Genomic DNA, 14505 nt, shown 5'->3' with positions numbered 1-14505 from the left:
GCATTATCATCCCGGTAAAGCTAATGTGGTGGCGGATGCTTTGAGTAGGGTGTCTATGGGTAGCCTAGCTCATGTTGATATTGGTGATAGGGAAATGGCTAGGGAGGTGCATCGGTTGGCTAGGTTGGGGGTTAGGTTGGAAGAGGTTGGTAATGGTGGTGTGGTCGTTGTTGATGGTGCTAGGTCTTCCTTGGTTGATGAGGTGATAGCAAAACAAGATCTTGACTCTTCCTTGTTAGAATTGAAGGCCTTGGTGAAAGAGGGCAAGGTGGAAGTTTTCTCCCAAGGGGGAGATGGTGCCCTTAGGTACCAAGGTAGGTTGTGTGTGCCTTGTGTTGATGGTTTGAGGGAGAAAATTCTTGAGGAGGCTCATAATTCTTCCTACTCCATTCACCCCGGTTCCACCAAAATGTATAGAGATTTGAGGGATGTGTATTGGTGGGGAGGCATGAAGAAGGACATTGCCAAATTCGTCTCCGGTTGTCATAGTTGTCAACAAGTCAAGGCCGAACATCAAAGGCCGGGTGGTCTAACCCAAGACATAGAGATTCCTACTTGGAAGTGGGAAGAAATTAATATGGATTTTGTAGTTGGTTTACCCAAGACTAGAAAAGGTTTTGATTCTATTTGGGTGGTGGTTGATAGGATGACAAAATCGGCTCATTTTCTACCGGTAAAGACAACATATGGGGCGGAAGATTATGCAAGGTTATATATTCATGACTTGGTAAGGTTGCATGGGATTCCTCTATCCATCATATCGGACCGTGGTACTCAATTTACTTCACACTTTTGGAAGTCCTTTCAAAGGGGTCTAGGTACGAGAGTTAAGCTTACTACGGCCTTTCACCCGCAAACGGATGGACAAGCCGAAAGGACTATCCAAACACTTGAGGATATGCTTAGGGCTTGTGTATTGGAGCTTAAGGGTAGTTGGGATGATCATCTTCCATTGATTGAGTTTGCCTATAACAATAGCTATCATTCTAGCATCGGTATGGCTCCTTTTGAGGCTCTCTATGGGAGGCGTTGTAGATCACCGGTTGGGTGGTTTGAGGTTGGTGAGGTGGCCTTGTTAGGACCAGATCTAGTTATGGAGGCTCTTGAGAAGGTTAGGATGATTAGAGAAAGGTTGAAGACGGCCCAAAGTCGCCAAAAGTCCTATGCCGATGTGAGGAGAAGGGCTCTTGAATTCCAAGTTGGTGATTGGGTCTATTTGAAGGTGTCACCCATGAAGGGTGTGGTTCGTTTTGGTAAGAAGGGCAAGTTGAGCCCAAGATACGTGGGTCCTTATAAGGTGATGAGGAGAATTGGCAAGGTAGCTTATGAGTTGGAATTGCCTAGCGAAATGGATTTGGTTCATCCGGTATTTCATGTGTCTATGTTGAGGAAGTGTGTGGGTGATCCGAATGCCATTGTGCCTCTTGATGTTGTGGGTGTTGTTGAAGATAATTTGACCTATGAAGAGGTTCCGGTCCAGATTTTAGATAGACAAGTGAAGAGGTTGAGAAACAAAGATGTGGCTTCCGTTAAGGTCCTTTGGAGAAATCAACAAGTTGAAAGTGCTACTTGGGAGGCCGAAGCGGACATGCAAAGGCGATATCCTTATCTTTTCCACTCCACTCAAGCTTAAGGTATTGATCTAAACCCTTTATAAAATCTCAGGTCTTAAGTTCAGCCACCATGTCATTGCATACATTCATGTTTAAGTTAACAAGTTCATTGTGGTTTTACAACTATGTTGAAGTTTTTGAAATGAGGTGTAAGTGCATTGTTGCATCCCTATGTGGGCTGAATTTGCCATGTTTGTGTTTCTCATGTACGTTTCTTTGACATTCGGGGACGAATGTTCCCAAGGGGGAGATATTGAAACGACCCCAAAAATGCCCGAAAATGTGCTTCGAAAACACCTAAAATTGTAATTTCCATATATCTCAAAATCCGTGCATCATTTCGGAAATTCGACTTCATATTCTTATTCAGGGGGTCAAATTGAGTGGGAAATGAGTCTAACCCGAATTTTAGAACAACCGTATCAAAATTCGAAAATCGCAAAAAATGCGATTTTGAGGGTCAACTTTAAAGGGGCATATCTCTCAGCACACAAGGAACTGGAAGGAGCTCAAACTATCAAAATTAAAGCTCTGTGAGTTAGCTTTCCAACGCAATTTGTTTCACCTCATTCCGAGTTAGGATGAAGGAGTTATGACCATTTTCGTAAAACCTGTCCGGCAGAAAATGCAAATTCCAGTAGCCGAAAACACTGTTCACCCGCCTCAATTTTTTTTTAAGTGTTGGGACGTTTTTATAAAAAGGGGACATATCCATACTTAGTCATTTAACTTCAAAACATCCAAAAACTCTCTCTAAACCCTCTCCAAAAATTCCACCAAGATCATCAACCAAATTCAAGGATCCCAAGCTTTAATTCCGGATTCAAGATTCAATCTCAAGCAATTCTCCATTCCAATCTTCATCAAGAATTCTCCAAAGTTGAGGTATGTGGGTTGATTGTGGAAACCTTCCTTTCCACAAGTCCAACCATTTATCCTCTATTTTACTTCAAGTTTATGGGTCCTTATGATCATTTATGAACTCTTGAATTATGGAATTATTACTACACATCCTATTATGGTCTATTTTTGTATATTATCATGAAATGGAATGATTATATGATGTTTATGGTTTTCATGCCTCCATGATCAAATTATGAAGGTTGTTATATATGTATATATATATGTATGTTGTTGGTGGGCTGTTTTATATGGATTTTGAAATTGGTTGGACTTAGTACTCTTGAAACACATGATTTTATTTACATGAACAAGTAGCCCACCATATGTTTGATAAAATGCCATTTATAGAATTCTTATGAAATGGAAGGTCCAATGTACGTCCTATGAGTCGGATGATTATATAAGTATTGAAATGATGATGAAATGGATACATGTATATGATTTTCTCTATATAGTGTGTGAGTCGACCAAGCCTAGCTCGGGGGGTTGTAGGCCCGGGTAACCGTATCAAGGGGTTGGTACCTTGGTTGCCTAGTACGGGGGGTAGTAGGCCCGTATAACCGTATCGAGGGGTTTGTACCTTGGTTGCCTAGTACGGGGGGTAGTAGGCCCGTATAACCATATCGAGGGGTTTGTACCTTGGTCCCTAGCTCGGGGGGTGGTAGGCCCGGGTAACCACATTGAGGGGTTTGTACCTCTTTCGCCTCTCCAAGGGGGTGGTAGGCCTTGGAAATACTATATTGATGGTCACTCACTACACATATACTATGCCCTACTAAATATGATTTTTATATAAGCATCATTATACATATCATCTCATTAATATGCTATCTATCGGGTACGATTATGCATTTTGCCTATGATGTCCATCCCTTGTTGCATTGCATTGCATCCCATATACTTAGTACATTCAAACGTACTAACGCATACTCTATGCCTACATGATGTCACCATGTAGGGACCGGAGCACCGCTTGACCCTCGTCCTCCGCGTGGCTAATACGATTTTCTATCAAGGTTATTGGTGAGTCCTCCATTCCGGGGACGTTGCTTATGATCTTTTGCTATGTATAAGACTTTTCCTTTTAGTTATGTTTTGACTATGAGGGTGAGCCCAGTTGTTTGTCTTGGCCCCCGCTAAAGTACCTATGTTTAGAGGTGGTGTTGGACAAGTTGTGTATTATGTTTGAGCTTGATTCATCTATGGTATTTATGTATCATTTCTTCTTTTTTTTTTTTTGCTCCCTTAGTCCCGATTTCCCCCTTGATTATGCTTATCGCTTATGGTCATTTTAATTGCTTCCGCGACCAATGATGTGTAAGATACGCTATGAGGCTTGTTTGGGGTTCCTTCGGGTTCCCCATTCGCCGGTCACGTCTAGGCCCTAGGCTTGGGTCGTGACACAAGTCTATTGTCTTGAAGTATGAGGACTCACCATTGATGTTGTTGAGTACTAATCGGGAACCGATCTACACGTGATCTGAATGCTAAGGACTTGAACCTATATCACGAAAAGATGTAGCGCATAGTACACGTCAGTACTTTGAAGGTACTGAGCATGCATGATAGGATAAAAGCTAAACAAACATATAAGCTGAACAAACATACCGAACAACAATATAATCTGAACATGATAGAAATACTGAAATATACTGAAAAGAAATGAGCTGGATGCAAAGACCAAGTACTGAACATGCTGAAACTGAATACTGAAGTATAATTGAAAACCTGGTCAAATGAATTTCAGTCTAACTGTGGGAGCGACTATTAACCAACTTAAAACCATGTGAGCTAAATGTGGAGTTCGATGTATACCCCCCATTGAGAGGACCCAATATACCTTGCCAGGGGTATACATGCATGATTGTTCGATGTATACACCCCATTAATAGGACCCAATATACCTTGCTAAGGGTGTAAAGTCATGAATGGAGTGATTCCTAAAGTTGATGCCCACAGAGGGGACTTATAAAACTATGGGGGCATGTAGTTCTAGGACTATACATGTATGCTGAACCCTAGTCCAACTCGGTCTTAAGTCCATTCCCAACTGATTATGTATGTAACACATTATGACCGAATTACTGAAATGTTGAATAGCTCAAAATACTGACATGCAAAATCAGAGAATGTAACAATTATATACTGAAAATGTGACATTAGAAAACTGAAGCATGTATATCTGTTTAACTGACCTAGCATCTGTAATTCATGAACGAAGAGAATCTACACAACTTGTGTTCTGAGTTTTATGAAAAGAACTAAGCAAAGATTCCATGGAAACATGATAATCTAATTTGGAATACTCTAACAGCTAAATCACAACTTATATAGAAGGTTTTAGAAACCCTAGGTCTAAGATAGATATAAAAATCAATAATCTGACTGAATTTTACGGACCTAGTGGACGAAAGGCATCCACCAGTGAACTCAAACATACCTGGTGATGAATTTCACGGAGAATTTTTTTGATTTCGGGGCTTGAACTGAAGAAAACTTGCTACATTCTTGGAGGGGTTTGAGTCGCCTAATTCTTTTTATTTTCTCTAGTCCTGGTGAATTTTGGTGAATAAAGGTTTTGGCTATGTTCTGACTAGGTTATTAGGCCTAAACTGAGTAAAACGACGTAGTTTAAGCATCAAATGACGTAGTTTAAGTGTCCACCATATAGGGGAAAGGACCAAAACGACCTTGAATTAAATCTGGCCAAGCGCATCCACGGAGGGAACAACAGTCCATCGTTTGGACTACTGGCCTTTGTTTGGGTTTGTCGTTCAAGATCTACCCAACATGGCTTCATTAAAATGAGCATAACTTTTTACTCGGATATGGGATTTTAGCAAACTCCATGGCATTGGAAAGAGGATTAAATTATCTTTCATTTGATAGGTCATGAGCCACTTAATTTCTTTTGTGCTAAGAGATATGACTGTTTGAAGGTGACCCAACAACCAATTCACTTCAATTGGCTGCTGACCCTCATCTACGGTCTGACCTACTGTTCGTAGGTCCAACCACAGACCGTCCTGGTCGACTGTGGGTGGGATCAGAAACTATAAAGATTTGAGCCTTAAAGATGGAACCCCACCTACGATCCGTGGTCCTACCTACGGTCCGTGGGTGGTTCTATTGGTACTGGCACCAGATTTTCTGAAAACTAGGATTTTCCTCATTTTGAGATCTGAGGTGTTACATTATCTCCCCCTTGGGAACATTCATCCTCGAATGAAGTCTAAACTAGCTGGGTATGGACGGAAGGAGCTGCAATCCTTACCACTAAGTACTAGAAATCGATATCCGACTGAACTGAGTTCCAAGAACATGCAACTATGCTGAAAATGCAAGAACAACTGAAGGAACAAGGTACTAAGACTGAATTTATGCACGAGTAAACTGAGAGACTGGAGAGGAAACTATTATCTCAAGCTGAAACAGAATTGGAAGTAAAGAGATGAGGATACTTGGCTTTCATGGCTGCTTTTGCTTCCCAAGTAGCTCCCTCTATGGATGGACTCCTCCAAGCTTTTTAAATCTCATCATCTCCTTCATGGTGATACTTTCACGAAAACCTGATCATCTATCTCAAACTCTTGGTCCCTCTCCTTACATTTGCATAGGACTTCTGTCTTAAATTTATCTCTGATGAGCTAAAATTTTCCCATAGCATCATGTACCGAATATGGCCCAATCAAGGCTGTTTCACCTACTCATCCTCGTAGGAACACATAAGTGACCATCTCTTCCTTGGGATAAAGCCTCTACTTTCTGCTAATGAACTACCCCTTAACCTCTGCTACCAATGAAAATTTGGATTTGTCACGCCCCGAGGCTACCCCCTAGGTGTAAACACGTGACCTAGGATCACGAGTGACCCCAAGCTAACCCTGAGCTAGCATATCATAAGTAGACTGAATGTATATATATAAATATATGTATGAAAAGATGAACTAATGCGGAAGCTAAAATCTGAGATAACTAATAGTGGAGAATACCCAATACTTATCAGAATATATATAAAATTCTAAGAATTTAGTGATACTGAACAATCACTCAAGGACTAAAGCTGAATCTAATACTGTCTGAAAAAGCCTCTAACTGACTAGAGTTGTTGGGACATATCCCAACTAACTCTAGCAAAACTAAAACTGAAATGAAAGACTGAATCTGAAACATGTATATTCTCCTCGAAGTATGAGGACTCACCACTGATTCTGCTATGTACGGATCGAGAATCGATCTACATGTGATCTTAATGCTGAGGATCTGAACCTACATCACGAAAATATGTAGCGTAGACTAAGCGTTAGTACTTTGAAGGTACTAAGCATGTATAATAAGATAAAAGTTGAACAAACACATAAGTTGAACAGACATACTGCATAACAATATAATCTAAACGTGATAGAAATACTAAAATATACTTAAAAGAACTGAACTGGATGCAATGACCAAGTATTGAACATGCTGAGACTGAATACTGAAGTATAACTGAAAACTTGGTTAAATACACTAGAGTCTAACTGTGCGAGCTACTATTAACCGACATAAAACCACGTGAGCTAAACGTGGAGTTCGATGTATACACCCCATCGATAGGACCCAATATATCTTGCCAAGGGTATAAAGGCATGAATGGTGTGAACACTAAAACTGATGTCCACAGAGGGGACTTATAAACCTACAGGGGTACATAGTTCTAGGACTATACGGGTACGTTGAACCCTAGTCCGACTCGATGTTAAGTCTACTCCCAAATAATTATGTATGTAACACATTATGACTGAATTACCGAAATGCTGAATAGCTTAAAATCTGAGAATGTAATAATTATATACTGAAAAATGTGACTTTTGAAAATTGAAGGATGTATATCTGTTTAACTAACCTAGCATGTGTAATTCATGAACTAAGAGAATCTACATAACTAGGGTTATGAGTTTTATGCAAAGAACTAAGCAACGATTCCACGAAAACATGATAATCTGATTTGGAATACTCTAACAGCTAAATCATAACTATAATCTAAGGTTTTAGAAACCCTAAGTTTAAGCAAGATATATGAATCAAGAATCTGACTGAATTCTAGGGACCTAGAGGATGAAAGGAATCCACTAGTGAAATCCCACATACCTGGTGACGAATTTCATGGAGAAATCTTTCAATTTCGGGGCTGGAGGTGAAGAAAACTTGATGCATTCTTGGAGGGGTTTGAGTCGCCCTGTTTCTTCTCCCTTTTCTCTAATTTTGGTGAATAAATGTTTTGGTTATGTTCTGACTAGGTTATTAGGCTTTAACTGAGTAAAACGACATAGTTTAGGCATCAAACGACGTAGTTTAAGTTTGGTGAAGCCCATCCACGGAGGGAACAATGGTCCGTCATTTGGACTACAGGCCGTCATTTGGGTTCGTCGTTCAAGATCTGCCCGACATGGCTTCACTATAATGAGTATATAATATTTTACTCAGAGATGAGATTTTAGCAAACTCAGTGGCATTGGAAAGAGGATTCAATTATCTTTCATTTGATAGGTTATGGGCCACCTAATTCTTTTTGTGCTAAGAGATATGACCGTTTGAAGTTGACCCAACAACCAACTCCCTTCAATTGGTTGCTGAGTCTCACCTACGGTCAGACCTATGGTCCATGGGTCCAACCACGGACCGTCCTGGTCGACCGTGGGTGGGATCATAGACTATAAAGATTTGGGACTTAACGATGTAACCCCACCTATGGTCTGTGGGTTGTTCCGTTGGTACTGGCACCAGATTTTAAAAAAACTAGGATTTTCTTCATTTTGAGATTTGAGGTGTTACATGAAGTGCCTTATCAGATCTAAATTCTTGCAACCCAAGTCAAATATGGAAAACAAAAGTTGTACATCATCAAGGTAAAAAAAACTAGTATATATATACAACTTATATGTATAAACTGGGAAAGAAATTTAGGCTTCCATTGACCCAAAATGAAGCGCCCTATCAAATCTAAATTCTTGAAACCCAAGTCAAAGATGGAAAACAAAAGTTGTTCATCATCAAGATGGTCTAAGAATTTCCATGGGCTCCATAGAAGGCATTAAATTAATAAATCTTTTGGAGCCAAGGATGCCGAAATGGAATCAACAAATTTACAAATCATTAATGCCGATCAAGTTTAAACGAAATCAATGGATATGCAAATCTGGAATTCCAGAGAATTTGACATTAATCCACCTTAGTGAATTATGATGTTATTGCTATTAGCAAAAATGACAATGGTTACAAGAGTGAAGATAATGATATCGAGCTGCAACAAATTCTCTTCTACTCATCTCAGTTTCATTCGGGTAAGAATTTGGAATAAAGCTCTAATCATGTTGATAACAACCCATAGAAATGGAGTATTCTGTTATTCCAAATTCACTCAACCTAGAGAATAGTACTACTAAAAATTGGGAATCTTCATGTACTTTCTGTGAAATTTGTGAAAATGCATTTCCACTGCCAAACACATGTATGCAGGGCAGCAATTGCAATCATCATTACTGTGAAGAATATATACAAAATTATATAGGTAAAAAAATTAATAGAAAAAGGACAAATTTACCCCTTAACTATTGTAAATGGTATACAGATACCCTTCGTTATATTTGAGAAATTGGTGCCCTTGCGTCCAAAAGCTAGAGCATATATATACCCTTCATACTAATAGACATACACGTGTCATAATTTTATCCACCGACTCTTCATTTATTAAATATCGGATCGACAAATAAGATTGTGCCACGTGTCCATATTTAGTCTTCCATCATAGTGAAGGACATATATGCTCTAGTTTTTGGACACAAGGGCACCAATGCCCCAAAAGTATGACAGAGGGTATCTGCATACCATTTACGATAGTTCATAGGTATATTTATTCTTTTCCCAAAAGTAAAAAAGGATTTCCATGAGATTTCTATTAAGTGCCTTGTTTTTGGTTACAAAGGAATTTTGGATCTCAATTCCATAATGCCGATTGATTTTCTTATGCGAGTATGATATACCAATTGACTAAAATAAGTTTTGGGTTTTCCACTAGTTATTGAGTGCCCTATTATGGATTGTATGGTTACACTGGTTGATGATCTGAGGGGATACCCAATTATGGAATGTCCTGAGTGTTGAAAACTTTTATGTGTCAATTGTAAATGTTTGCATTTGGGAATGACATGTGAGAATTATTAGTTTAGTACGCAATTGAATTTTCTCTACTTGAGCAACCATATAGAGGATATCATGATGAACTAGAGGAGGAGGAAGAAAAAGAATGATATGAAGACGAAGAAGAAGATGATGAAGAAGAAGAAGAAGGAGAGGGGAGGAAACTACATGATCAGAAACTTTGATGAATGTTAAAAAGGTCAAGTTTTGTTTCCTTGGATAAAAAATAGCAGTTTGAATTGTTATTTACTTTATATGCAGCGTCTTTTGTTGGTTAAAAATATGTATGTAGGATCTTTTATTAGATTTCAATTAGTTGTTAAGTTGGTGAAAAAATAATATACAGGATCTATATGTTTCAATTAGTTGTTCAGTCTGAGTTGGATTAGAAATAGTTGGGCTCCTAGTGGTGGTGGCCTATTGTCCTATGTAAGTTTATCCCAAAATAAGCAAAGTCTTCTCTTTTGTAGACAACTTATACTGTTTTATATTGATTCCAGGTTCATGACGTACTATCATGTCCATATTTCTTTTATTTTGAATCTCTTGTTCAAATTAATTTTTACTAAATCACTTATTAGAACAAAGTATTCAAGAATTCATCTCACACGTGGTTTTAAAAGTAAAAAAAAAGTTTAATTTTCTTTCAAAAATCAGGAAGTAGGTTGTATATGTCACAACCCAAATTAGGATAAAAAGTGTCATATCAGCAAAACACATTAGATTTGTTAAGTATATAAGTAAGCAACCCTTATACTTTAATGATGCATTTTAAAGTTGTGCGGGTCTATCCCTAGATAGGATAATATCAGCAGTGAGTTAAGCGGTTACAGATGGTATATTAGAGTTACTTTTGTGTCACTTGTGTCGATGAGAGCTATTGTTCAACTGAGTTATGCAAAACTTTATCCCGATAAGGTGGGACAACATATTTTCTAGGTCTTGGCAAATCGTCTGTTGTGGGGCAAATCACATATGGTGGGACAAACCTCAACGAGGACATTGATTCTATAAGAGAGGTTGTTTGTGAGACCCTTCCTTAGGAAAAGAAGTCCACATCGGAAAATACATGTAAGTAAGCATACCTTACACTTTAGTGATGCATTTTAAAGTTTGGCGGGTCTAGACCCAAAACATGGGTTGGACCATTGTTGGGTTGGAAAAGGCAATGCAAAATTATCGACATATATTTTATAAGAGAGGGTTTATGTGACACCCCATCTTAGGATAAGAACTCTATGTCGACAAAACACAAGATATATACTAGGTATATAAGTAAGAAGTCCTAACACTGATCTAGTGATGTGTTTTAAAGCGTTGCTGTTCTAGGCCTAGAACAAACAATATCACTAGCAGGTTGTAGGATGGAAAAAAGGTGGTGTAAATGATATTTTAATTGATATAAGAACTATATTGGGGGATTTAATGAAATAAAATTTGGGGGCATGATTCAGTTGTTGGCTCTTCGAGGTTTCATTTCATTTTCTTCCATGCTAGTGAATATTCACCTTGAAAAGGAAAAGTACGTTATCACATGTGAAGTGCCTAGGGGCTTGTTTGCTAATTAATTTGCTTTTCTATTCCATATCTTGTGTTTTGATTTTATTTTCATGTTTAATTAATAACTTAAAAATTGAACCAAAATTGATAACAACCAAACTGATAATTGACCCATAAATATCCTTATCTACGACAATGAGCTCTTTCTGTATACTTCAGTTGTTTTATTCAAACTCTTATCTCAATTCGTATTTTTGCTATCAGTACTTCTATATGTTCATGAATATCCCTGAATATATTTGTCATGACCCGAGTCTACACCCTAGACGTGGCCGGCACTCGAGAATCATTGTTGGTCCCCAAGCGAACCCCATCATGGCTGACTACAAGCGGAAGACTAAATTAAGCATACAAAATCTTAAAATATTAATTAAATTCGATAAACTCAACTTAAAAATAATGTGAACAATACTCAATAGATAACTCAGAGTTTGTAAAAACAACTCAAGGAAGATACATACTGCAAACTATTCAACTTTGTCTATCTATGAAGCCTCTACTATTACATAAGGATATCAGGAAGACCCATGAAATCTCAAAACTACTAACTGTAAGATAAAGGTGAAGTCCTTCAGAATATAAGAAGGCTCACGAAAGCTAATTGAAACATCCCATGACCTCAATGAAACACCTGTTGATGATCCTGAATACCTATAACTGCATCATGAAATGATGCAAGTCAAATGGCTCAGTATGAAATTTATGAGCATGCAAGGGGAATTCTAAAGCAAAAACATAAGCTTGAACTGGTAGAAAAGAAACATACTTACCTCTTCTCAACTCAACTCAACTCAACTCAACTCAAGTAAACATAGTTCAACTCAACTTTGAGAAAATAGGGCTTAACTCAATGATAAGATATTTAACTTAGTGAAATAAGGCTCAACTCAATAATAAGATATCTAACTCAGTGAAATAAGGCTCAACTCAATAATAAGATAATCTACTATGGGTACTCAAATCTGGATACTCAACTCTAGATACTCAACTCTAGATACTCAACCGAATATAAAGCAACAATACAGATGCAATATATGGAAAGCTCTTAAAATAGTTGAAAGAAACTCAATGTATTGAAAAATACTATGGTGAATCAGTTTGTTTGCAAGGATACAAGATAAACTCTGCTTGTATATGAAAATACAAAGTAAACTCTGTGTATATAAGAATACAAAATATCTTTGTTGGAGTTTCTCTAACCGACAACTATCACTATGAGCTATGTGATGACACAACGTCTAACCCACACTGCCAGAGCCGTCCTATACTTTGTCGGGGTATAGAACCTACTACTAAGTGGATCCACTAGTCTATGCTAAAAGCATTAAGGATTCATCTAAAAACGATGACCCTTTCTACCCACGTTGGCTATATGTTTTATGGGGGCTGTGAGTTATCTGAACTCTCCCCCATATCGATGCTCAATACTACTCCCAAAATATACTTAGCTCATTATGTTTTAAAGAAACCACTTCCTCATTCTGTGGTTTGAGATTATTACTAAAAAATCTTTCTCTTAAAAGAGATGGTACTCAAACTGCTCAAAACTCTTTTGGAAATCTCAGTTTCCTCTCATCGTAAATTTAAAAATATTTACTCTTGGGTATATTTAGTTCCCATATAACATTTTAAAGAAAGTGACTCAGCTCTACTCTTCCTCAACTCAGTGCTCAAGTCTTTAAAATAAGTTTTAAAAAAATTGTAAAAAGACTTCTTAAAATAGGGTTCATGCCAAATTATGGACGTGAACGACTCAATTCAAGGTTTTCAATAGCCATGCATATAATTCAAGAATGCTCAACTCGGGGGGTTCATGCAGAATTATGGGCATGAACTACTCAATACTTCTCATCTCAAGACTGCTTGACTCATAGGGTTCAAGTGGAATTATGGGCATGAACTACTCAACTCAAGGATTTCCATGGGTAACATATAGTAGTGCCATGATTATGAATATAATCCCAAAAGGGTTAGGAACTCAAGACTTAGAACTTGAAGATACTACTCATCTCAAAGATACTTAACTAATGGAGTTCATGCGAAATTTATGGGCATGAACATCTCAACTCGAGGGTCTAAATAACAATATGTAACACATGTGTACAACTCTTCTCATTCTCATAGTTAATTTCTCAAAACATAGCTTAAAATCAATAATTAATCTCAAAGATTCATAATTGAACTCAAAGGCTCTTTTGAAATCTAATCTTAACTCTCTCTTGAATTTGAATAATCAATTCAAGAGTTATGATTCATGATGTGAAGGATCTTGTGATGATAAAGTAGACTCATGAATACATTCTCCTCATTCTCATACTCACTTGCTCGAGTTTTGAAATAAGTTATTTGAAATTGAAGAAGACTCCTCAAAAAGACTCAAAGGGATTTTCTTAAAATGTTTGAAAAAACTGTCAAGACTTAACTCTTAACTCTACCATGAATTTGAATTATGAATTCAAGGTTATGAATGATTTCTAGGTATTTATAAGTAGTTTAGAGTAGTTAGAATCAAAAGGGGGTTAAGGTACACTTTAAAGGAACTCAAACGGGACAACCGACGGAAAAGGAGTGGGGAAGGAGACCCTGGCGCCAGCCACAAACTTCAAAAACATGATTGTGGCTCACTGTTGGGGCGCCGCCTTAGGCAATTTTTGATGAATTTCCTATCTAATTTTCTGATCCTTAATCGCTTCTAATCAATTTCTTTTCTCAAGTTTTCCTTAGACTCAATTACCCAATGCAAGTACACAAGAATCTAAATAAAAACAACTCTTAATCTCATCATGATTACCTCAAGAACTAATCAAACCCATCCTAATTCAAGAACGGAAACAATACTTCAAGAACACTTATCAGGAACTCAAATCCTTCAACTTTTGATAACGAAATTACAATGAAAATAATATGATTGGCGTGTGGGTGAACGAACGGAACAATTTGGAAACTTACATACCTCTTAGGGATCAAACCCATGGCGAAAAACCGCAACAAAACTCAAGAACCTCAACGAATGCTTTGATCCTTTCATCTTTTCTCCTCTTTTCTCTTCTTTTCTCTTCTTTAACTCTCAACTAAAACCCTAGGTGTATATTAGGATTATAAAACTGAACCTAATCAGTTTAGACCCGTAAAACCTTACTAAAAATGAATTAAATTTGATTGGGTAAGGAAAAGACCAAAATACCCTTCGCTATTTTTGGGTAACTTTCCTTAATTGGTTAGCTTGACTTAAAAGGGGATATCTCACTCA

At 37.7% G+C, this 14505-nt stretch overlaps 1 protein-coding gene and 1 pseudogene across 1 annotated transcript in view; both read left to right on the top strand.

Annotated features, from left to right (window-relative positions):
• Positions 1-9880, top strand: part of LOC125858934 (uncharacterized) — a 36880-nt pseudogene extending 27000 nt beyond the window's left edge.
• LOC125858376 (serine/threonine-protein kinase Nek6-like) overlaps positions 1-14505 on the top strand; it is a 1100283-nt gene that overhangs the window by 7594 nt on the left and 1078184 nt on the right. The gene's annotated exons all lie outside the window — the stretch shown is intronic.

The sequence above is a fragment of the Solanum stenotomum genome, chromosome 3, assembly GCF_019186545.1.
Source record: "Solanum stenotomum isolate F172 chromosome 3, ASM1918654v1, whole genome shotgun sequence".
Taxonomy (NCBI): domain Eukaryota; kingdom Viridiplantae; phylum Streptophyta; class Magnoliopsida; order Solanales; family Solanaceae; genus Solanum; species Solanum stenotomum.
Note: the sequence above shows the minus strand (reverse complement) of the source record. Positions and strands in the feature narration are given on the sequence as shown.